This window comes from Phyllobates terribilis, unplaced genomic scaffold, assembly GCF_046119375.1.
Source record: "Phyllobates terribilis strain yellow unplaced genomic scaffold, ASM4611937v1 Scaffold_11__3_contigs__length_659146591, whole genome shotgun sequence".
NCBI classification, from domain to species: Eukaryota; Metazoa; Chordata; class Amphibia; order Anura; family Dendrobatidae; genus Phyllobates; species Phyllobates terribilis.
Window position 1 is genome coordinate 367,372,766 of NW_027362771.1, and position 25,270 is coordinate 367,398,035.

Consider the following 25,270-nt stretch of genomic DNA (forward strand, 5'->3'; position numbering starts at 1 on the left):
CAAGGCCATAGCCAGCAGGGCCTGAGACAACCAGTAAGACCCGAGACAAGCCAAGGCCAAAGTCAGAAGGGCCCGAGACAACCAGTAGGGCCTGAGACAAGCCAAGCTTAAAGCCAGCAGGGTCCGAGACAACCAGTAGGAACCGAGACAAGCCAAAGCCAATGGCAGAAGGGCCCGAGACAACCAGCTGGGCTCGGGACAAGCCAAGACCAAAGCCAGCAGGACCCGAGACAACAAGTAGGACCCAATAAAAGCCAAGGCCAAAGCCTGAAGGGCCCGAGACAACCAGTAGGGCCTGAAACAAGCCAAGGTTTAATGCCAGTAGGGCCCGAGACAACCAGTAGGACCCGAGACAAGCCAAAGCTAAAAGCCAGAAGGGTGTAAGACAACAAGTAGGGCCTGAGATAAGCCAAAGCCAAATCTAGCAGGTCCCGAGACAGGCCATAGCCAGGAGGGCCCGAGACAACCAGTTAGGCCAAAGAAAATCCAAGGTCTAAGCCAGCAGGGCTCAAGACAACTAGTAGGGCCTGGGACAAGCCAAGGACAAAGTCAGCAGGGCCCGAAACAACCAGTAGGGTCTGAGACTAGCCATAGCTAGCAGGGCCCAAGACAACCAGTAGGGCCCGAGACAGGTCTAGTCCAATCCAGCAAGGCCCAAGACAACCAGTAGGGCCTTAGACAAGCCAAGGCCAAAGCCAGCAGGGCCCCAGATAATCAGTAGCGCTTCAGACAAGCCAAAGCCAACAGTGCCCGAGACAACCAATAGGGCCCGAGACAGGCCAAGGCTAAAGCCAACAGTGCCTGAGACAAGTAGTAGGGCCTGAGACAGGCCAAGACTAATGCCAGCAGGACACGAGACTGGCTAAAGCTAAAGCCAGCAGGGCCCGCGACAAACAGTAGAAGCCGAGACAAGCCATGGTCACAGTCAAGAGGTCTCGAGACAACCAGTAGGGCTCAAAACAGGCCAAAGGCCCGAAACAACCAGTAGGGCCCGAGATAGGCCAAGGCCAAAGCCAGCAGGGCCCGAGACAACCAGTAGGGCTTGAGACAAGCCAAGGCCAAAGCCAGCAGGACCGGAGACACCAAATAGGGCCCGAGAAAAGCCAAGGCCAAAGCCAGCAGGGCCCGAGACAACCAGTATGGCGCAAGACAAGTCATGCCAAAAGCCAGCAGGGCCCATGACAACCAGTAGGGCCTGAGACAGCCAAAGCCAGAAGGGCCTGACACAGGCCAAGGCCATAGCCAGCAGGGCCCGGGACAGAACAAGGCCAAAGTCTGCAGGGCTCGAGACAGGCCAAGGCCAAAGCTAGCAGGGCCGGGGTCAAGCCAAAGCCAATGCCAGCAAGGCTCAAAACAGCTGACACAGGCCAAGGCTAAAGACAGCAGGGCCCGAGACAAGCCAAGACCAAAGCCAAAAGAGCCCAAGACAACCAGTAGGACCTGAAACAACCAGTGGTGCCCAAAACAGGCCTAGGCCAAAGGCCCAAGACAGCCGGCAGAGCCAGAAACAGGCGAACGCCAAGGCCAGCAGGGCCCGAGTAAAGCCAAGGTCAAAACCAGCTGGACCCAAGACAACCAGTAGGGCCCGAGACAAGCCAAGACCAAAGCCAGAAGGGCACGAGACAACCAGTAGTGCCTGAGACAAGCCAAGGTTAAAGCCAGCAGCGTCTGAGACAAACAGTAGGACCCGAGACAAGCCAAAGCCAATGCCAGAAGGACCCGAGCCAACCGGTAGGGCTTGAGACAAGCCAAGGCCAAAGCCAGCAGGGCCCGAGACAACAAGTAGCACCCGAGAAAAGCCAAGGCCAAAGTCAGCAGGGCCCGAAACAACCAGTAGGGTCTGAGACTAGCCATAGCTAGCAGGGCCCAAGACAACCATTAGGGCCTGAGACAGGTCTAGTCCAATTCAGCAAGGCCCAAGACAACCAGTAGGGCCCTAGACAAGCCAAGGCCAAAGCCAGCAGGGCCCCAGATAATCAGTAGCGCTTGAGACAAGCCAAAGCCAACAGTGCCGGAGACAACCAATAGGGCCCGAGACAGGCAAGGCTAAAGCCAACAGTGCCTGAGACAAGTAGTAGGGCCTGAAACAGGCCAAGACTAATGCCAGCAGGACACGAGACTGGCTAAAGCTAAAGCCAGCAGGGCCCGCTACAAACAGTAGGACTCGAGACAAGCCATGGCCACAGTCAAGAGGGCTCGAGACAACCAGTAGGTTCCAAAACAGGTCAAAGGCCCGAAACAACCAGTAGGGCCTGAGACAAGCCAAGACCAAAGCCAGCAGGACCTGAGACAACAAATAGGGCCCGAGAAAAGCCAAGGCCAAAGCCAGTAGGGCCCGAGACAACCAGTATGGCGCAAGACAAGTCATGCCAAAAGCCAGCAGGGCCCATGACAACCAGTAGGGTCCGAGACAGAAGGCCAAAACTAGCAGGGCCCAAGAAAACCATTAGGACCCGAGACAGCCAAAGCCAGAAGGGCCTGACACAGGCCAAGGCCAAAGCCAGCAGGGCCCGGGACAGAACAAGGCCAAAGTCTGCAGGGCTCGAGACAGGCCAAAGCCAAAGCTAGCAGGGCCGGGGTCAAGCCAAAGCCAATGCCAGCAAGGCCCAAAACAACTGACACAGGCCAAGGCTAAAGACAGCAGGGCCCGAGTTCACCAGTAGGGCCCGAGACAGGCCAAAGCCAGCAGGGCACGAGACAGGCCAAGACCAAAGCCAACAGAGCCCAAGACAACCAGTAGTGCCCAAAACAGGCCTAGGCTAAAGACCCGAGACAACCTGTAGGGCCCGAAACAGGTGAAGGTCAAAGCCAGCTGGACCCAAGATAACTAGTAGGGCCAGAGAAAAGCCAAGGTCAAAGCCAGCAGGGTCCAAGACAACCAGTAGGACCCGAGACGAGCCAAAGCCGATGCCAGAAGGGCCCGAGCCAACCGGTAGGGCCCGAGAAAAGCCAAGGCCAAAGCCAGCAGGGCCCGAGGCAACCAGTAGAGTGCAAGACAAGCCATGCCAAAATCCAGTAGGGCCCATGACAACCAGTAGGGCCCGAGACAGAAGAAGGCGAAAGCCAGCAGGGACCAAGAAAACAAGTAGGGCCTGAGGCAGGCCAAGGCCAAAGCCAGCAGGGTCCGAGACAACCAGTAGAGCCCGAGACAGGCCAAGGCCAAAGCCAGCAGGGCCCGAGACATCTAGTAAGGCCCCAGACAGAACAAGGCAAAAGTCAGGAAAGCCCGAGACAACAAGTAGGGCTTGAGACAGGTCTAGGCCAAGCCAGCAAGGCCCAAAACAACCAGTAGGGCCCTAGACAGGCCAACGCCAAAGCCAGAAGGGCCCCAATCAGTATGGCTTGAGACAAGCCAAAGCCTACAGTGCCCGAGACAACCAATAGGGCCCGAGACAGGCCAAGGCTTAAGCCAGCAGTGTCCGTGACAAGTAGTAGGGCCTGAGACAGGCCAAAGTCAGCAGGGCACAAAACAGGCTAAGACCAAAGCCAACAGAGCCCAAGACAACCAATAGGACCCGAAACAACCAGTGGGGCCCAAAACAGGCGTAGACCAAAGGCCCGAGACAATCGGTAGGGCCCAAACAGGTGAAGGCCAAAGCCAGCAGGGCCCGAGTCAACCAGTAGGGCCCAAGAAAAGCCAAGGTCAAAGCCAGCTTGACCCAAGACAACCAGTAGGGCCCGAGACAAGCCAAGGCCAAAGCCAGAAGGGCAAGAGACAACCAGTAGGGCCTGAGACAAGCCAAAGCCAATGCCAGAAGGGCCCGAGCCAACCGGTAGGGCCCGAGACAAGCCATGGCAAAATCCAGCAGGGCCCGTGGCATCTAGTAGGGCCCGAGACAGAAGAAGGCCAAAGCTAGCAGGGCCCAATAAAACCAGTAGGGCCTGAGACAGGCCAAGGCCAAACCCAGCAGGGTCCGAGACAACCAGGAGAGCCCAAGACATGCCAAGGCCAAAGCCAGCAGGGCCCGAGACAACCAGTAAGGCCCGAGACAGAACAAGGTAAAAGTCAGCAAAGCCCGAGACAATCAGTAGGGCTCGAGACAGGTCTAGGCCAAGCCAGCAAGGCCCGAGACAACTAGTAGGGTCCGAGACAGGTCTAATCTAAGCCAGCAAGGCCCGAGACAACCAGTTGGGCCCTAGACAAACCAAGGCCAAAGCCAGCAGGGCCCCAGACAATCAGTAGGGCTTGAGAAAAGCCAAAGCCTACAGTGCCCGAGACAACCAATAGGGCCTGACACAGGCCAAGGCTAAAGCCAGCAGGGCCCGAGACAAGTAGTAGGGCCTGAGACAGGCCAAGGTCAATGCCAGCAGGGTAGGAGACTGGCTAAAGCTAAAGCCAGCAGGCCCCGCGACAACCAGTAGGACTCGAGACAAGCCCAGGCCAGTCAGCAGAGCCCGAGACATACCAGTAGGGCCCAAAACAGGCCAAGGCCAAAGGCCCGAAACAACCAGTAGGGCCCGAGACAGGCCAAGGCCAAAGCTAGCAGGGCCCGAGACAACCAGTAGGGCTTGAGACAAGCCAAGGCCAAAGCCAGCAGGACCTGAGACAACAAGTAGGGCCCGAGAAAAGCCAAGGCCAAAGCCAGCAGGGCTTGAGATAACCATTATGGTGCAAAACAAGACATGCCAAAAGCCAGCAGGACCCGTGACAACTAGTAGGGTCCGAGACAGAAGAAGGACAAAACTAGCAGGGCCCAAGAAAACCAGTAGGGCCAGAGACAAGCCAAGGTTAAAGCCAGTAGGGCCCGAGACGACCAGTAGGACCCGAGACAAGCCAAGGCTAAAAGCCAGAAGAGCCCGAGACAACCAGTAGTGCCTGAGACAAGTCAAAGCCAAATCTAGCAGAGCCCGAGACAGGCCAAAGTCAGAAGGGCCCGAGACAACCAATAGGGCCTGAGACAAGCCAAGGTCAAAGTCAGCAGTGCCCGAGACAACAAGTAGTGCCCGATAAAAGCCAAGGCCAAAGCCAAAAGGTCCCGAGACAACCAGTAGGACCTGAGACAAGCCACGGCCAAAGCCAGAAGGGCCCGAGACAACCAGTAGGGCCTGAGATAAGCCAAAGCCAAATCTAGCAGGGCTCGAGACAGGCCAAAGCCAGGACGGCCCGAGACAACCAGTTGGGCCCAAGAAAATCCAAGGTCTAAGCCAGAAGGGCTCAAGACAACTAGTAGGGCCTGAGACAAGCCAAGGCCAAAGTCAGCAGGGCCCGAAACAACCAGTAGGGTCTGAGACAAGCCATAGCTAGCTGGGCCCAAGACAACCAGTAGGGCCCGAGACAGGTCTAGTCCAAGCCAGCAAGGCCCAAGACAACCAGTAGGGCCCTAGACAAGCCAAGGCCAAAGCCAGCAGGGCCCCAGACAATCAGTAGGGCTTGAGATAAGCCAAAGCCTACAGTGCCCGAGACAACCAATAGGGCCCGAGACAGGCCAAGGCTAAAGCCAGCAAGGCACAAGACTGGCTAAAGCTAAAGCCAGGAGGGCCGACGACAACCAGTAGGACCTGAGGCAAGCCAATGCCACAGTCAGCAGGGCTCGAGACAACCAGTAGGGCCCAAAACAGGCCAAGGCCAAAGGCCTGAAACAACCAGTAGGGCCCGAGACAGGCTAAGGCCAAAGCCAGCAGGGCCTGAGACAACCAGAAGGACCCGAGACAAGCCAAGGCCAAAGCCAGAAGGGCCCGAGACAACCAGTAGGGTCTGAGACAAGCCAAGGTTAAAGCCAGCAGGGTTCGGGACAACCAGAAGGACTCGAGATAAGCCAAGGCCAATGCCAGAAGGGCCCGAGACAACCAGTAGGGCTCAAGACAAGCCAAGGCCAAAGCCAGCAGGACCCTAGACAACAAATAGGGCCCGATAAAAGCCAAGGCCAAAGCCAGAAGGGCCCGAGACAACCAGTAGGGCCAGAGACAAGCTCAGGTTAAAGCCAGGAGGGCCTGAGACGACCAGTAGGACCCGAGACAAGCCAAGGTTAAAAGCCAGAAGAGCCCGAGACAACCAGTAGTGCCTGAGACAAGCCAAAGCCAAATCTAGCAGGGCCCGAGACAGGCCAAAGTCAGAAGGGCCTGAGACCACCAGTAGGGCCTGAGACAAACCAAGGTCAAAGCCAGCAAGGTCCGAGACAACTAGTAGGATCCGAGACAAGCCAAAGCCAATGCCAGAAGGGCCCGAGGCAACCGGTAGGGCCCGAGACAAGCCAAGGCCAAAGCCAGCAGGGCCCGAGGCAACCAGTAGGGTGCGAGACAAGCCATGGCAACATCCAGCAGGGCCCGTGACATCCAGTAGGCCCCGAGACAGAAGAAGTCCAAAGCTAGCAGGGCCCAAGAAAACTAGTAGGGCCTGAAACAGGCCAAGGCCAAAGCCAGCAGGGTCCGAGACAACCAGTAGAGCCCGAGACAGGCCAAGGCCAAAGCCAGCAGGGCCCTAGACAACCAGTAAGGACCGAGACAGAACAAGGCAAAAGTCAGCAAAGCCCGAGACAACCAGTAGGGCTCGAGACAGGTCTAGGCCAAGCCAGCAAGGCCCGAGACAACTAGTAGGGTCCGAGACAGGTCTAGTCTAAGCCAGCAAGGCCCGAGACAACCAGTAGGGCCCTAGACAAGCCAAGGCCAAAGCCAGCAGGGCCCCAGACAATCAGTAGGGCTTAAGACAAACCAAAGCCTACAGTGCCCGAGACAACCAATAGGGCCCGACACAGGCCAAGGCTAAAGCCAGCAGGGCCCGAGACAAGTAGTAGGGCCTGAGACAGACCAAGGTCAATGCCAGCTGGGTCGGAGACTGGCTAAAGCCAGCAGGGCCCGCGACAACCAGTAGGACCCGAGACAAGCCCTGAACTACTGAACATACATTTCAGTAGAAAAACATTTCAGATTTTAAAATAATTTTTTCAAGTAGTTTGTTATAAAGTATTCTAATTTACTGAGATAATGACTTCTGTGCTTTCATGGGCTGTAAGCCATAATCATCAACATTAACAGAAATAAACACGTGAAATAGATCACTCTGTTTGTAATGACTCTGTATAATATATGAGTTTCACTTTTTGTATTGAAGAACTGAAATAAATTAACTTTTTAATGATATTCTAATTTAGTGAGATGAACCTGTAAGTAAAAAGCCAAGGGAGTGAATATTTTCGCAAACCACCAGACTTTTTGGATCTAATATATAGGATCTCATCCACACCCCTCAACCCTCCCTCCTGGCCAGGTGAGGAGAATGGCTAATTGTATGCAAAGACATGGGAGAACACATATATTAGAATGTCATATCTTCAGAAACCTCCTAGTGGAATCATATGTTATATTTTCGAAAATACTTTCACCATTTTAGACGCGCACAATAATAGAGCCATAATTTGGATTTATATTAAAATATTGGGGTTTTCAAGGCTTAACCCCTTAACAACCCTTGCCGTATTAGTACGCACATTTGCGTTCCCCCCATTCAGTGAGGGCTGCTGCGCTGAGCCCTCACTGAACCGAGCACATGTCAGCTGATTCTTACAGCTGACATGTGCCCGCAACAGCCCCGGGTGGAATCGCGATCCACCCGCGGCTGTTAACATGTTAAATGCCACGGTCAATCTCCGACAGCGGCATTTAACGCGCGCTTCAGGGTAGCGCGTCATAAGCCCCGCCCATCGGTGACCCCGTCACGTGATCGCGGGTCACCGATGGGCGTGCATGACAACCCAGGGTCTGCAGCAGACGCCTGCAGTAGTCATGAGCTGGTCGCTATGAGCGCCACCTAGTAGTTGGCGCTCATAGCACAGGACCAATTCTGCTATATGCAGGGGATCTGCTGATCCCCTGTATGTAGCAGAGGTGATCGGATAGTTGCTGCTTCTAGTCTCCTATGGAGACTATTGAAGCATGCAAAAAGTAAAAAAAAAAAGAAGTTTTTAAAAATATAAAAAAAAATAAAAAAATATAAAAGTTTAAATCACCCCCCTTTCGCCCCATTCAAAATAAAATATAAAAAAACAAAACCCTGCATAGACATATTTGGTATCGCCGCGTTCAGAATCGCCCGATCTATCAATATAAAAAAAGAATGAATCCGATCGGTAAACGGCGTAACGAGAAAAAAATTCTAAACGCCAGAATTACGTTTTTTGATCGCCGCAAAATTGCAATAAAATGCAATAACGGGCGATCAAAACATCGGATCTACCCCAAAATGTTATCAATAAAAACGTCAGCCCGGCGCGCAAAAAATAAGCCCTCACCCAGCCCCAGAAAAATGGAGACGCTGCAGGTCTCGGAAAATGGCGCTATTTTTTTTACCAAATTTTGGAAAAAATTTTCACCACTTAAATATAAAAGAACCTATACATGTTTGGTGTCTATGAACTCATAATGACCTGTAGAATAAGAATGGCAGGTCAGTTTTAGCATTCAGTGAACGTGGTAAAAAAAATAAATAAAAAACAACTGTGGTATTGCACTTTTTGTGCAATTTTACCGCACTTGGAATTTTTTTCCCGTTTTCCCGTACATGAGATGGTAAAACTAGTAATGGCATTGAAAAGTACAACTCATCCCGCAAAAAATAAGCCCTCACATGGTCATATTGACCAAAAAATAAAAACGCTATGGCTCTGGGAACAAGGGAAGCAAAAAACGGAAATGCAAAAACGGAAAATGCTCCGGGGCTTAAGGGGTTAAAATCCTTGCACTTGAATACAGAGAAGCAATAATGTCCACAGATCGCATAAATATCCATGGATGGAAAAAATATGCACCTTTAAAATAATTGCTAAACCTCCAATGTTTTCATAGGATTTACTAAACTTAGAAAAACACTTAAAGAGGTTGTCAGGTCAAAAGTGATTTGTCTGCAGTCACTCTGTGCGACTGTAGACTTATAAATTTCCCCAGCGCACACACTGTGCGCTGCGGGGATTCGACAGTATGAGACCCGGGACCGGAGGGTACGTATGTGCTATACATACCCCCGGCCAAGGGGCGTGGTCTAGCTCTCCATAAACTTGTATTGAGCGAGGCCTTCTAGTCGGATGCCCCCACTGGCCGTCCATGTCACTAGACGGGGCGCGGCCTCGCTCCATACAAGTTTATGGAGACCGAGACCGCGCCCCTTGGCCAGGGGTATGTATAGTGCGCATACATACCCTCCGGTCCCGGGTCTCATACTGAAGAAATCCCCGCAGCGCACAGTGCGTGCACTGGGGAAATTCATACATCTGGAGCGAGGCGGCGCTGAATGGCCGGTGGTATGTATAGTTTTTACATACCTTCTATTACCGGGTCTGAAACCCGCAAATCCCAGAGGCGCACAGTGCGAGCGCTGGGGTGAGTCATAAGTCTGCAGTCACACAGAGTGACTGCAGTCTTATCACTTTGACCGGACAACCCCTTTAACATTGTTTAAGTTGGAACACATTAATAAAATAATTAACACCATAATTCATCCAAGTTTAATAAAAAAATTAAAAAAAACTTTATTAGAACTGTGCAACTCACTGATATTTTGACTTATCACAGCATAAACAAACATTTGGCATTTCAATAGTTATACTTTTTGGCAAGACTCATGGAGCAATTCATTTCTCCAATAAAATGAATAATTAAACAAAAGGCAGAGTAAAACAGCTAAAACCATTCTCTATTTATATATAAAAAAACAATGTAAAAAAATATTTAACAGAACACAATAATAAAAGAATTATAGTAAAGCAGAAAATATGAGTTACATTCACTATTCAAGGAGAACATCGGGTAGAATGAGGTAGAGTGTCAGAACGGATCCCCTGAGAAGAGTTCATACTAAATTAGCTCTGTTACCTACCATAAACTACCAGTATCACCTTTACATAAAGAAAGAAACGGTGAAAACAAATAAAAAAAAAATGGGTGTAAAGGTAAAGAACAAAAACAAAATACATTGCAAAGGTAAACATACTAAAATATTTGAAACTTCTTTATATATTGTACATATATACCGTATATTCCGGCGTATAAGACGACTTTTGAAGACTGAAAAATGTTCTGTCTAGTCTGGGGTCGTCTTATACGCCGGTAATGCTTTTGAACTTTCAGAAATTGACATGCGGGGATACTCTGGGGGTGTTAATAAGCTGCCGTGGCCGTATCCCTGCCATGTCGGAGTTAATATAAGGTGGAGGGAGTTAAAATACGGCGGCGGTAGGTCCAGACAGTCAGCGCTTCTGTGCTGAAACTGACACATCGCTGCGTATTCCCAGCTCCGGACACAGCGCAGGGCTTCTGTGCCGACAGCTTTCACTTGTCACAGAAGCGGTGCGCTGTGTCCGGAGCAGGGAAGTTCGCATCGCTTCTGTGACAATATATGAAAAGCCGGCAATTCAGCAGCGGCATAAGCCGGCACCCGACAATTTAGAATAGAAAGAATAGAGCTTCACACATAGATTAGATAGATAGAAACATGTCAGTCCCATATATATGAAGTACAGTGACAGTATTGCTTACTGTACTTGTCATTTAGTGTAAAGGATTCATTAAAACAAATAATAGTGTTTTCATGCACCGTCTCTTTAAAAAAGCCGGCCGGCATTTCAGCATCTGTACCCGACAATTTATAACAGACAGAATAGAGCATTACACATAGATTAGATAGATAGAAACATGTCAGTCACATATATATGAAGTACAGTGACAGTGCTGGTTACTGTACTTGTCATTTAGTGTTAAAATAACGGATTTATTTAAAAAAAAATTGGCGTGGGGTTCCCCTTAATTTTAGTCTCTAGCGGAGGTTAAGCAGACAGCTGGGGCAGATGTTTGAAGCCTGGGAAGGGGGTAATACCCACGGAGCTTCCCAGGCTACTAATATCAGCCCCCAGCTGAATACATAGCCTTTACTAGCTATTAAAATGGGGGACCCCCCAAAAAAAATGACGTGGGGTCCCCCCTAATTTAATAGCTAGCAAAGGCTAGGCAGACAGCTGGGGGCTGATATTAATAGCCCAGGAAGGGAGCCATGAATATTGGCCCCCTCCCAGGCTAGAAACACCAGCCGTCAGCCGCCCCAGAAATGGCGCATCCATAGGATGCGCCAATTCTGGCACTTAGCCTCGCTCTTCCACGCTGCCCTGGTGCGGTGGCAGGGGGTAATAGGGTTGGGGTTGATGTCAGCTTATAATGCCAGCTGACATCAAGCCCAGGTTAGTAATGGAGAGGCGTCTATAAGACACCCCCATTACTAACCCCATAGTCAAAGTTAAAAGAAAACACAAACACCCAGAATAAAGTCCTTTAATTGAAATAAAGACACAATTCTTTATTGTTCTAAATTAAACCATACTTACCATCACGCCCATTCCAGCTGAAGCCAACGATCTCCTGCAATAAAAGTAAAATAATAAAGCAACCTCATCCTTACCTTTCCATGGTTCCCAGGACAGCTCCAGCTCTGCTACATCGAGATGACAGGCTGGACCGCAGCAGAACGCTGCCATCCAGCCTGTCATCCCGCAGACACTGAGAAGTGCAGGCATGCTTGCGCTCCTCAGTGTCTCGCTGTGACGGCATCCAGATGAGCCGACAATGAACTCAGCTCACCTCCTGGACGTCCGTCACTGGCAGCGTGGGAAACTTCTACTGCGCATGCGGGGAGCAGGAGAATTTTCCCACGCTGTCAGTGACGTGCATGAGGTGAGCCGAGTTCATTGGACATGATCTCGGCTCATCTGGATGCCGTCACAGTCAGACACTGAGGAGCACAAGCATGCCTGCGCTTCTCAGTGTCTGCCGCATGGCAAGCTGAACGGCAGCGTTCTGCTGCGGTGCAGCCTGTCATGTGAATGTAGCAGAGCTGGACCGGTCCTGGGAACCATGGAGAGGTAAGGATGAGGTTGCTTTATTATTTTACTTTTATTGCAGGAGATCGTTGGCTTCAGCTGGAATGGGCGTGATGGTAAGTATGGTTTAATTTAGAACAATAAAGGATTGTGTCTTTATTTCAATTAAAGGACTTTATTCTGGGTGTTTGTGTTTTTTTTAAATACTTTACTAGAAATTCATGGCGGTCATGTCTAATATTGGCGTGACCCCATGAATTTCGGGCTTAGGGCCAGCTGATAATGCCAAGCTGGCCTTAACCCCTTTATTACCCAGTGAGCCACCGCACCAGGGCCCTGGATGAGTTGGGTACAGCGCCAGAAGATGGCGCTTCTATGAACGCGCCATTTTCTGGGGTGGCTGCGGACTGCAATTTGCAGCGGGGGGGGGCCCAGAAAGCTTGGGCCTCCCTGCGCTGCAGATTCCAGCCCCCAGCTGCCTAGTTGTACCTGGCTGGACACAAAAATAGGGCGAAGCCCCACGTCTTTTTTTTTTTAATTATTTCATGAAATAATTTTAAAAAAAAGGGCTTCCCTATATTGTTGTGTCCGGCCAGGTACAAATAGGCAGCTGGTGGTTGGGGGCAGCCCGTTCCTGCCTGCTGTACCTGGCTGGACACAAAAATATGGCGAAGCCCACGTCAACATTTTTGGGAAAAATTAATTACAAAATTAATAATAATTTAGGGACTGCATCTTTATTAACCCCTCAATTGTCATTTAGTGTTAAAATAAAGGATTTTTTAAAAAGAAAATTGGCGTGGGATCCACCATCATTATAGTCTCTAGCGGAGGTTAAGCAGACGGCTGGGGCAGATGTTTGAAGTCTGGGAAGGGGGTAATACCCACGGAGCTTCCCAGGCTACTAATATCAGCCCCCAGCAGAATACCTAGCCTTTACTAGCTATTAAAATGGGGGACCCCCTCCAAAAAATGACATGGGGTCCCCCCTATTTTAATAGCTAGCAAAGGCTAGGCAGAAATGGCGCTTCCATAGGATGTGCCAATTCTGGCACTTAGCCTCGCTCTTCCCACTGCCCTGTAGCGGTGGCAGTGGGGTAATAGGGTTGGGGTTGATGTCAGCTTATAATGCCAGCTGACATCAAGCCCAGGTTAGTAATGGAGAGGCCTCTATAAGACACCCCCATTACTAACTTCATAGTGAAAGTTAAAAAAAAACACAAACACCCAGAATAAAGTCCTTTAATTGAAATAAGCACATAATTCTTTAATGTTCTAAATTAAACTCTACTTACCGTCACACCCATTCCAGCTGAAGCCAATGTCTTCTGCAATAAAATTAAAATAATAAACCAACCTCATCCTTACCTTTCCTTGGTTCCCAGGACAGCTTCAGCTCTGCTACATCGAGATGTAGAACGCTGCCATCCAGCTTGCCATGCCGCAGACACTGAGAAGCTTCTCAGTGAAGCTCAACAGGTTCTAGTTTTGGACATCCGACCCGATGTCCGAAAAAAAAAAGTAGAAGCGTCTTCACGCGAAACAGCTGTTGTCTGCTTTTTTTTTCCCGCTCTCCCTGCTTGGAATAAAGATACTGCTTTTAAGGACTGGTGAGTGTGTGGTGCCCCTGAGGGTTCGACCGCCACAGGGATGCTGCACTTCTTTAATGGAGTGTGGTGTTCCTCCTCTGAGGTAAGGCCAGTGTGATAGTCGTGACCTAACCTTTTGCATCCAACACCACACTTCTCCACCAGAGGGAGCTAGTATGCACTAGGTGCTGCTCCCCTGGTTACAGGGAGACTGGGGAACACAAAGTGGTAGGAACCAGTTAGTGGGTGAGGGTGGAGGACTTACAAGTTAGTGACACTTTAGAATTCATATTTAATAAAAAGCCATCTTTGATCTTGGTCCAGAGTTCTTCTTCCTTTTGGTGCAACCTGGCTAGTCGGCCTTGGTCGTGCTGTGCTGTCAAAAATACTGTGTGTAATGTGACTTCCCTCCGGGAGCGCAGATCCTGTGTGGGCCTGCACCGGAATGGGACACAGCCCTCGTACCCTGGTCTTGGGACGAGAGGTAGGTTGTAGACACGGAATGTCTCAACCCGGCCAAGGACCAAGATGAAGAAGGCCGGGAGCCTAAGATCGGGGCTCCACAGCAAATGGATCCCAGGCAGGATGCAGACGGAGCGGTGTACGCCACCTGTCCTCGCCATGCTGATATAGTCAGAGGGACTCCGGCTGCAAGAGGGGTACCGGCCCCCGACACCCGACCTTGCTACTTTACGTCCTGGACGGGAAAGCCCGGTGAGGCCCTGAGGATCCCACCGGGTATTGGATGGAGAGGAATTGCCACCCGTACCCTTGTTCTGAGAGGAACTCAGAGGGAGACCCGGCCTATCTACGTACACATGGACAGGAAAGGATTCGGTCTGTAGTTCAGGAACACTCTGTTGTAGGGTCGCGACTGAATGCTGGACTTACTCAGAAGTTGTCGGACCCCTGTCCCTGGTGACCGCAGGACCCCGTGAGGAGCAGGGAGTCGCCTTCCTTCTGCCATCTCTAAAGTGAGTAAAGCCTTGGAAGTTCACCCCTATGGCCTCTGGACTGTTTATTCTGCGCTACACCGCGAGATGCGGCGCCCGTTTACCTTTACTACTACCCCCATCCTCCTGTCCCGCTGCCCTGGGGCCTTGCTCCGCCTGTGGGGAGCAGTGAGAACTTAGGCCGCCATGACACCAGACCTCAGCGGACTGTAGCGGCGCTGGTGGCCCTTCACCAGGCACCACAGGTGGCGTAGTCGTTAATCAGCCACTCAACCCGGACAAGCCCACACCATCTCTTTCTAATGTGACGGCCCTGAGCACGAGTCGGGCCCGGGCCACGGCTGCATCCCACCTCTCCATCACAGGGCCCGACACCGAGTCCCCCAACACCCAGGGTAAAACACGAGATTTACGAGTAGAGGCGTCACAACCGCAACTCATTTTTCTTTCTTATGGTTATTTTGGACTGTTTAAACTTTATGAGCTTTTGCACCTGAAATGTTACCAAGTCCTATTTAGGTGTCTGCATTGTACATGTTCAGCTTTGCACTGACTATTGCAGCTGCTTGCAGGTGGTGCAGGTTTTTCACTTTCCTTGCTGTAAGATTTATCGACTTTATTATCCTAGCACACCTGTTTTTGCTCCTTGAGATTGGTTCAGCAGCTTTCCACTGATAATGGACACTCCTAACATAGATATGCAGGAGTTGCAGGCAAACCGGTCTTAATGCAGGTCGAGAAAATGCGGAGGAATTTTTTTCTGCTTGTAATTCTCAAAACGAAATTCAGGCCCTGGGTCTTAAAACACTTGAATGGAAGGTGTCTTCCCTGTGTGAAAGAGAAATAAGGCTGTTTTGGACCATTCACTCTCTGAAATCGTACAATGACTGTGGTCGGGTACCAAGAGGTCTAAGAGTGTTTAAAGAAATATCTTAATTTCGAGAGGACCCTGACTTCCAGAAGGAATGGGAAGCCATTCATTTGAAATGCTCCATGGACTTGATGCATATAGTTCTTAAACGGAGCGAAAATAAAAATGAGTTGGAAGCTGCCGAAACAGAAATTCGTTCCAGGCTCTCAACAACACAGGTGTCTTCTTTTTTAAGTCGACTGAATAAGAAATTGTTGCCGATCCAAGCGGATATTAAGTCCAGAAAGAAAGACAAATTTATCCGAGAGAAAGTCGACTTTGAAACAGGCAATGTGTTTTCATGGAATAAAAATAAAAATTCGGGTCATAAACAGTCCCGTTCCAATAACAGACACGCTGCCAATAAGAGGAATCGGTTTTATAACAACAAAAGAACACCACAAGAGTTCTGGACCACGGATTCAGACTCTAGTATCAACAATGAATCTAATGATCTTTCAGAATCTGAAATTGCGGCTTCTCCAACTGCTTTGTGCTCCCTCCCTTTAGAAGAAAGACCAGGAGAGGTGGAAAGAAAAAGAAAAAGATATCCAAACCGCAAGAGAAAGAAAGTTTCCTGGAAGAACTAGTTCCCACTGACTGTGTCCTTAATCTTACAGATCATGGCCTATCTCAGTTGCATCTGTCTGTGCTGTCCAAGGGACTAAATTTTTGTTTACTTGAAGCTTTTGATCCAGTGGATTTCAGAGTCAATTTGTTCAAAGCCGTCAGAAAGAGACATCTGCACAAATTTTTTTCCAACAAAAAAAGTGATACCCGTGTTTATGCACCTCTTGAGTGTGAGACTCCTTGCAGTTCTGACATCCTTGGCTTTTATGTCAATGATCCTACAGACCACCATATTATGGATGATGAGCTTGTTTTGGCTAATTTGAATACCATTCCACCAGCTGATTTTGATGCTGATTATGAGGTTTTGTCTGACTTACCTGCCGGTAATGAGAATGCAGCCTTCACTGGTGGCATCTTGTCTTCTTTTCTACCTCCCATTAGTCCTGGTAATATTATTGACACCTTTCAGGATCGCGTTATTCGGGAGTTGAATCATTGATTTATGTACCCCCGCTTTCTAATTTGTCACAAAATGAGAAATCGGCTTTGAATGAAATTAAATCTTGGAAGGATGTTGTTGTACGTAAACCAGATAAAGGTGGTAAAATAGTATTACTTAATAGAGATTTCTATGTGGCAGAGTCATTGTCGCAATTGGCAGATTCCAATACTTATACACCTTTACCTAGTGACCCCACATTTAAAAATAAAAATTTATTGAGATCTTTATTAAGAAAATACATAGAGAAAGGCGTTCTATCTAAATCTACTGCTGAAAAGCTTCTGCCAGAGTTCCCATTGAGACCTTATTGGTATACTATACCAAAAATTCATAAGTGTACCAAAATGCCCCCAGGCCGCCCTATTGTCTCGGGGGTGGGCTCCCTTTTGGAGCCTCTCTCGAGATCTATAGATTGGCTTTTAAAACTGTTTCTGCAAAAAATACCTTCATTCATAAAGGACACTGATAGTTTTCTGGTTGCTCTAAAGGAGGTAAACTGGCAACCTGATTTTTCTCTATGTTCTATAGATGTTACCAGTTTATACACTCGCATCCCCAAAGCACTAGGGTTGGAGGCAGTAAAAAAAATCCTGATGCAGTCTAATAAAAGTGAGGAATTTTCCTCCTTTATTTTAGAAAGCCTTGATTTTGTGCTCTCAAATAACTGTTTTCAGTTCCAGAACCAATGGTACCACCAGAATATTGGGAATGCGATGGGCACACCCGCAGCGTGTGTCTATGCAATTTTTTTTTAATCTTTTTTTGAAACGCAATTTATCATTTCCTGCAAAAATCCGTTTGTTAAGTATATTATATCTTTTTTAAGATATATTGATGATATTTTCATCGTTTGGTCGGGTACCGCAGAAGATTTTACGGCTTTTGTTCAGTCTTTGAACACCACAAATACAGCTAATATGAATCTTACTGTGAATTTTGGAGGACTTTTTCTTGATTTTCTGGACGTTTCCATTTCAATTGAAAATAATACCATTCACACAGAATTATTTAAAAAACCTTCAGCTGGTAACACTTTGTTATATTATAATAGTGCTCATCCAGTGCATATGACTAGCCCAGGGGATGGGGATGACTCTGTACCCGGGCCTTTGCCTGGCCTTGGGTATGTCGCGGTGGTCGGCTCCCGGGGACCGTACCCTGGGGTCACTCTTTAAAAGGGTGATAGTTTGTTAATTTTATGAAACTTCGTGACGCCACCTGTGGTTTCTGGTGAGAATCACCAGCGCTGCTGCAGTCCACTGAGGCCGGTGATAAGGCAGCTCGATGGTATAGCTCCCCACAGGTGGAGCTAGGCCTCAGGGCAGCATACGGAGAGGGGGATGCAGGACAGACTAGACCCAGCCGGGTCAGAGCAAGAACGGGGATGGACACGATAGTCACTTCCGTACCTTTTACTGATGAAAATTCAGGCACATCCCGGAGCACTGTAGGGTGAAGGGTGCATATCCGGATCCTCCCCAAGGAGCGGGTGTAGGGCCTCCTGTTTCTTGCCTCTTGCGTAGTAAGTTTCTGACCTGCCTGGAGCTAGCCCTAACTTTGTCTCTGTCCAGCGCTGGCTGACCTTGTGGTAGGGCCTTTCCTTGGAGTACACGCTCCCTGCTTGCGGGGCCTATGTGTCTCCTGGCTCTGTTACGTATCAGCGCTTTAGCGATCCTGGGACTTGTAGTTCTCCAGGGATTCCGGTTATGCCTTACTGGGTCATAGAGATCCCGGTAAGCTTCGGACCCGGTGTCCGGTGTATACTTTGGGGTCAGCTAGTTAAGCTCCTCTGCCCCCTATGTACTAACTCTCCACTCGCCTTCGGCCTACTCGGGCTTCACCGATCTTATGGCGCCGGCACACCTAAAGCTCACTATTCTGAGCTACAACTGAGTCTAGACTGGCCTTACCTCTGCAGACAGACTTCTGCAGGAACTGAACTGAGAACTCTTTCCCTCTCTGACTGTGAGCAGGAACTCTGTTCTGGCTATACTGAACTGCCTGGCTCCACCTTCCCTATTTACCTACCTAACGGGCTCCCTCTGCTGGTCTGAGGTGGAAGGTGGAGATGTGTGAATGTTTATGGGGGCCTCTTGTGGAGGAATCCATCAATGCACTCTTCTAGGATCTGTGATACCAAGCGCAGCTGGGCATCACACATACTAAATCTGGGGTTCCATACAGCCAATTTCTCCGTCTGCGCGAATTGAATACTTCTGACCAAACCTTTCTTGATCAGGCTTCAGAGTTGAATAACAACTTTCTTGCTCGTGGTTATCCTAGACATGAACTAAATACCGCACTTGAGAAAGCAGAAAAATTTACACGAGATAGTCTTTTATTAAAACGCTATAAGTCACCCTCCCATCATGCACAAACGGTGTCACGGGTGTGTTGCCACGAAGATCGTCACGAGTACACAGCCTGACTTCTCGCAGCTGACTTGTTGGTGCTTTGTGTTTTCTCGGCAGTGTAGGAGTTAATTCTCTCTCTCTCTGGGCTAGCTGAGGTCCAGCCTCGCCCAGCTGCAATCAATGCTTCTTTAGTGAGACTCCTTTATATTCCTGCAGGTCTGTTTGGGAGGTGTCGGTGAAAGCTTTTCATTCAGACTTACAGAGCGGATCGTGGTGTTTGGAGTTGCTGAGATAAGTGTATTTGGAAGTGTTTTTTCCCTTTCCTCGCTTTATCATTTATCTCCTTTCCCGTTGGTGTTCCCTCTGTTGTAGTTGTGTAGAAGTTGTATGCAAGGTGGTTTTGGTTTTTCCCTTGTACTGTCTCGTTCGTCTAAATACTGTGTGTGGGCATATTATTTCTGGTTCCCTATTGTTGTGATCGGGGTCCTTCTCAGGACTAGATTACTTAGGTGCAGGGATCCTCAGGAGGTAGGGGTTACGCTGGCGGCCTGGACCTCTGTACCTTTAACAGTACCTCCAGGTTGAGGGGTTAGTCAGGGTCCCAGCTTAGGGTCAGCTTAGGCCCCCTACCTCCAGTATTCTGTGACAGTGTGACATTTTCACCGACCCACTTAGTTTTCTCCAGCTACCATGGATCCAGTAGCCGGTCTAGCTCGGCAGTTGCAGAGTTTGTCCATGGGGCTGGCGGACGTTAAGTCCAAGGTTTTGCATCCTCTGGAGCAAGCCGGACCAGAACCTAAAGTAGCTCTCCCTGACAAGTTCACTGGGGGGCGGGACAAGTTTTTTGTTTTCCGGGAGGCATGCAAATTGTACTTTCGGCTGCGGCCTCGGTCATCGGGCAGTGAAGAACAAAGGGTGGGAATTGTCATCTCGCTCCTACAAGGGGACCCTCAATCTTGGGCGTTCTCTCTTCCCCCAAGCTCCCCGGTTCTCCAGTCAGTGGATAGGTTTTTCGCTGCTCTGGGACTCGTATATGATGACCCAGATCGGATCTCCCTTGCTGAGTCTAAGTTACGTAGGATTCAGCAGGGAGATCGTCCGGCGGAGGAATTCTGTTCGGAGTTCCGTAGGTGGGCCACGGACACCCAGTGGAATGACCCGGCTCTTAGGAGCCAGTTTTGTCATGGTTTATCCGACAAATTACAGGATGTGTTGGCACAGTATGACTCTCCCGCGTCACTGGAAGCCGCTATGGCCCTTGCTATTCGTGTTGACAGACGGCTTCGGGAGAGGTGCGGGATAACTCTACCCCCCTGTAATGTCTCCACCTCCTACAAGGTCCCCTCATATGGTGGTTCCCCTGGTCAGTCCGGAGGAGCCTATGCAATTAGGAGGGACATCATTTCGGGGAAGGGGACCGGTGGTGTGCCATAAGACAGGAAGGTGTTTCCTCTGCGGGAAAAAGGGACATTTTATTGGGGGGTGTCCATCCCGTCCCTTGCAGAGTAAAGAGTCGTCGAAAAAACTGTTGATCCCAGGTTGTGTGGTGGACGGCAATCTGGGAGTAGGTATTTCGTCCCTAGGTTCGTCTCAGTTTCTCGTACCGGCGGAGGTGGTGGTGGGTACGAGAACTGAGAGGATATCTGTTCTTCTGGATAGTGGGGCCGGGGCTAATCTGGTTGATGCTCGGTTTGCCCGGGTTCAAGGTATGCGATTGAGTGAGTTGGCTAAACCCATCCCCATATTCTCGATCGATGCCAGGCCTCTCGGTCAGGGAAGTTTTTTGCAAGCTGTGCATGGTGTAAAACTTCAAGTGGGGGCAATACATAAAGAACTGTTGTCTTGCTACGTGTTGGAGGGTCTTCCCACTCCTATAGTGTTGGGCCTTCCTTGGTTAGCTAAGCATAACCCGGTTATTAATTGGCAAACCAGAGAGATAAGCCAATGGAGTAAATTCTGTAATAAAAACTGCATGAACACGGTCATCGGTGCGGTTACTCCTTGGGTCTTACCTCCATTTCTGGCGGACTTTGAGGATGTATTCTCGGAGAATGGGTGTCAGGAACTACCTCCTCATCGCGAGTATGACTGTTCTGTAAAACTGCTCCCTGAGGCCAAGTTACCTAAAGCTAGGTTGTATAACCTTTCTGGTCCTGAGAGGCAGGCCATGAAGGATTATATTTCTGAAAGTCTGGCTAAGGGGCATATTAGACCTTCATCTTCACCGGTGGCCGCGGGGTTCTTCTTTGTTAAGAAGAAAGATGGAGGCCTACGCCCTTGCCTGGATTTCCGTGAACTTAATCGGATTACGGTCCGAGATCCGTATCCGCTCCCACTTATTCCCGATCTCTTTAATCAGATCGTGGGCGCCAAATGGTTCTCTAAGTTGGATCTCAGGGGGGCGTACAATCTGATTAGGATGAAGGAGGGGGATGAGTGGAAGACGGCTTTTAACACTCCGGAGGGGCATTATGAGAACCTTGTCATGCCATTCGGTCTGACTAATGCCCCGGCGGTGTTTCAACACTTTGTTAATGATATTTTTCGCCACCTGGTGGGACAGTTTGTTGTCATATATCTGGATGATATCTTAATTTACTCGCCGGATCTGGTGTCTCATCAGGAGCACGTTAGACAGGTGTTACAGATCTTGCGGGATAATAAACTGTATGCCAAGTGGGAAAAGTGTGTGTTCGCCGTACAGGAACTCCAGTTTTTAGGCTTCCTGGTTTCAGCGTCCGGTTTTCGTATGGACCCTGGGAAAGTGCGGGCAGTTCTTGAGTGGGATCGGCCGGAGAATCTTAAGGCACTACAACGTTTCCTGGGGTTTGCTAACTATTACCGGAAGTTCATTCGTAATTTCTCGTCCATGGTTAAGCCTCTCACAGACATGACTAAAAAGGGGACGGATTTTTCTAGGTGGTCTGACAAGGCTTGTCAAGCATTCTCCTCCTTGAAAAAATGTTTTGCCTCGGCACCCATACTCATTCAACCTGATGCGTCTCAGCCATTCTTTGTAGAGGTAGACGCTTCCGAGGTAGGGGTGGGAGCAGTATTGTCACAGGGTTCGTCCCCTGGTAAGTGGCATCCGTGCGCCTTTTTCTCTAAAAAGTTGTCGTCCGCTGAGAGGAATTACGATGTCGGCAATAGGGAACTCTTGGCCATTAAGTTAGCTTTTGAGGAGTGGCGCCATTTTTTGGAGGGGGCAGTTCATCCGGTCACCGTCATCACCGATCACAAGAACCTGCTATATCTGGAGTCCGCTAAACGTCTGAATCCCAGACAAGCTAGGTGGTCATTGTTTTTTACCAGGTTTAATTTCGTCGTTACATATCGTCCTGGGTCTAAAAATGTAAAGGCGGATGCCTTATCTCGCAGTTTCCCTGGGGCCGGGAATACGGACGACCCGATTCCTATTCTTCAGGAGGGGGTGGTGGTTTCGGCAGTATGCTCTGAGCTGGAGGAGGAGATATTGGAGGCTCAGGGGGACGCCCCTGTTGGACCTTCGGGGAGACTGTTCCTTCCAGATCAGTTGCGACAAAAGGTGATCGAGGCACACCATAACTCAGTTTTTGCAGGACACCCGGGGAGTAAAGCAACTGTGGATCTCCTCTCGCGTCGGTTTTGGTGGCCTAACTTACATAAAGAGGTGGTAACTTTTGTCGCGTCCTGTGGGGTTTGTGCGCGCTCTAAGACCTCACATACCCGTCCGTCTGGGGCCCTCTTACCTTTGAAGATCCCGGAGCGTCCTTGGACTCATCTGTCTATGGACTTTATTACGGACCTCCCTCCGTCTTCGGGTAAAACGGTCATACTCGTTGTAGTGGACAGGTTCAGCAAGATGGCACATTTTATCGCTCTTCCGGCTCTCCCTAATGCTAAAACTCTTGCGCAGGTGTTCATTGGGGAGATTGTGAGGCTTCACGGGGTACCCTCCGAGGTGGTGTCTGATCGGGGGTCTCAGTTTGTGTCCAAGTTCTGGAAGGCGTTTTGTGCTCGGCGGGGGATGCATTTGTCATTCTCGTCGGCTTTTCATCCTCAGACCAATGGTCAGACGGAACGTATGAACCAGAGCTTGGAGACATATCTTCGGTGTTTTGTGTCAGAGAACCAGGAGGACTGGGCTTCTTTCCTACCTCTGGCAGAGTTTGCTCTCAATAATAGGCGGAGCGAGTCCACTGGTAAGTCCCCGTTTTTTGGGGCATATGGTTTTCACCCCCAGTTTTGTACTTTCAGTAGGGGGGGCTCTTCGGGGGTTCCGGAGGAGGAACGATTTTCCTCATCTCTCGCTTCAGTATGGAGAGGGGTGCTGAAGAATCTGAATACTATGGGGAACCGATACAAACGTATGGCTGATAGGAGGAGAGTGTCTGGTCCGGACCTAAGTGTGAACGATCAGGTATGGTTGTCTACCAGGAATATTAAACTTAAGGTTCCCTCCTGGAAACTGGGTCCCAGGTTCATCGGGCCGTACAGAATCAGTTCTGTTATTAATCCGGTGGCATTCCGTCTTGACCTCCCCCCTACGTTTAAAATTCACAACGTGTTTCACAGATCATTGCTTAAGAGGTATGTGGCGCCGGTGGTACCGTCACCTTTACCTCCCCCTCCTGTGGTTGTCAATGGTAACTTGGAGTTCCAGGTATCGAGGGTCATTGATTCACGCTTTAATCGCCGGTCCCTTCAGTACTTGGTTCATTGGAAGGGGTATGGTCCTGAGGAGAGGATGTGGGTTCCTGCATCGGATATTAACGCAGACCGATTAGTTCGGGCCTTCCACTCGACTCACCCGGATAAACCTGGCCCTGAGGGTCCGGAGGCCCCTCGTAGAAGGGGGGGTACTGTCACGGGTGTGTTGCCACGAAGATCGTCACGAGTACACAGCCTGACTTCTCGCAGCTGACTTGTTGGTGCTTTGTGTTTTCTCGGCAGTGTAGGAGTTAATTCTCTCTCTCTCTGGGCTAGCTGAGGTCCAGCCTCGCCCAGCTGCAATCAATGCTTCTTTAGTGAGACTCCTTTATATTCCTGCAGGTCTGTTTGGGAGGTGTCGGTGAAAGCTTTTCATTCAGACTTACAGAGCGGATCGTGGTGTTTGGAGTTGCTGAGATAAGTGTATTTGGAAGTGTTTTTTCCCTTTCCTCGCTTTATCATTTATCTCCTTTCCCGTTGGTGTTCCCTCTGTTGTAGTTGTGTAGAAGTTGTATGCAAGGTGGTTTTGGTTTTTCCCTTGTACTGTCTCGTTCGTTTAAATACTGTGTGTGGGCATATTATTTCTGGTTCCCTATTGTTGTGATCGGGGTCCTTCTCAGGACTAGATTACTTAGGTGCAGGGATCCTCAGGAGGTAGGGGTTACGCTGGCGGCCTGGACCTCTGTACCTTTAACAGTACCTCCAGGTTGAGGGGTTAGTCAGGGTCCCAGCTTAGGGTCAGCTTAGGCCCCCTACCTCCAGTATTCTGTGACAGTGTGACAAACGGCTACTAAAAGGTTTGATTTTCATTTCAAACATAGTCCCATTAATGACACGATTAAAAAAGCCATTTTGAACAATTGGCATCTTTTGGAGTCTGATCCAGATTTATTATCAGTGGCCAAAAACAAACCTATAGTATCCTACATGCGTAGTCAGAATATAGGAGACTTAGTCAGTAAACACAGACTTCCAGTGGAATCTAAAAATTGGTTGCAGAAAAACATTTCCTCTGGGAATTTTAGATGCGGTTCTTGTTCTTTTTGTAATCTGCACCTCACGACTAATCCCTTGCGTATTGGTCTGATTACACATTTTGTTAAGGATTTCATTACCTGTAGGTCCAAAGAATATTGTTTATGTAATTTTTTGTCCTTGTAATTTTTTTTTACATAGGGAAGACTATACGTTCTTTATTTATTAGGATCAGGGAGCATTTACATTCCCTAGAAACCCAAAAGGGCTCCAAAAGATTTATTAAGCATGTTACTGAATTTCATAATGCTAACCCTAAATCATTGAGATTTGCTGGCTTAGAACAGCTTCATTTTCCCAGTAGAGGCGGCAATCTGAATAAGCTGATGCTTCAAATCGAAACTAAATGGATCATTCGCTTGAATGCTAATGGTCCATTGGGCTTAAATGATCGTCTGGATTTTTCTATGTTTTTATGATTCTGTTCTGATTTGTGTTTTTTTATTTTTGTGATCATGTGTTTTTATTAAATTTGCATATAAAGGATGTGATGTCATGTTTTGTGTGTAACACAGACCTGTAGAAGCGTCTTCACGCGAAACAGCTGTTGTCTGCTTTTTTCTTCCCCGCTCTCCCTGCTTGCCGGACTTTTTATCCTCATGGAATAAAGATACTGCTTTTAAGGACTGGTGAGTGCAGCTCATTTTCCTTTCTTATGGTTAAGTCCTATATACTGCCCTGGGGCTTAGCTCTGCCCGTGGAGACCTGCACTATCTCTATCTCTGCTGCGTCACTAACAGCCCCAGTGGATCTGCACCGCCGCGGCGGCCCCCTATAGCCGCATACCACGGGTGGCATCACAAACTTTATTCCCCTTTTCTTTATTCACAAATTGACTTTCCCAATTCAGTTTATTATATTGACCGCCCT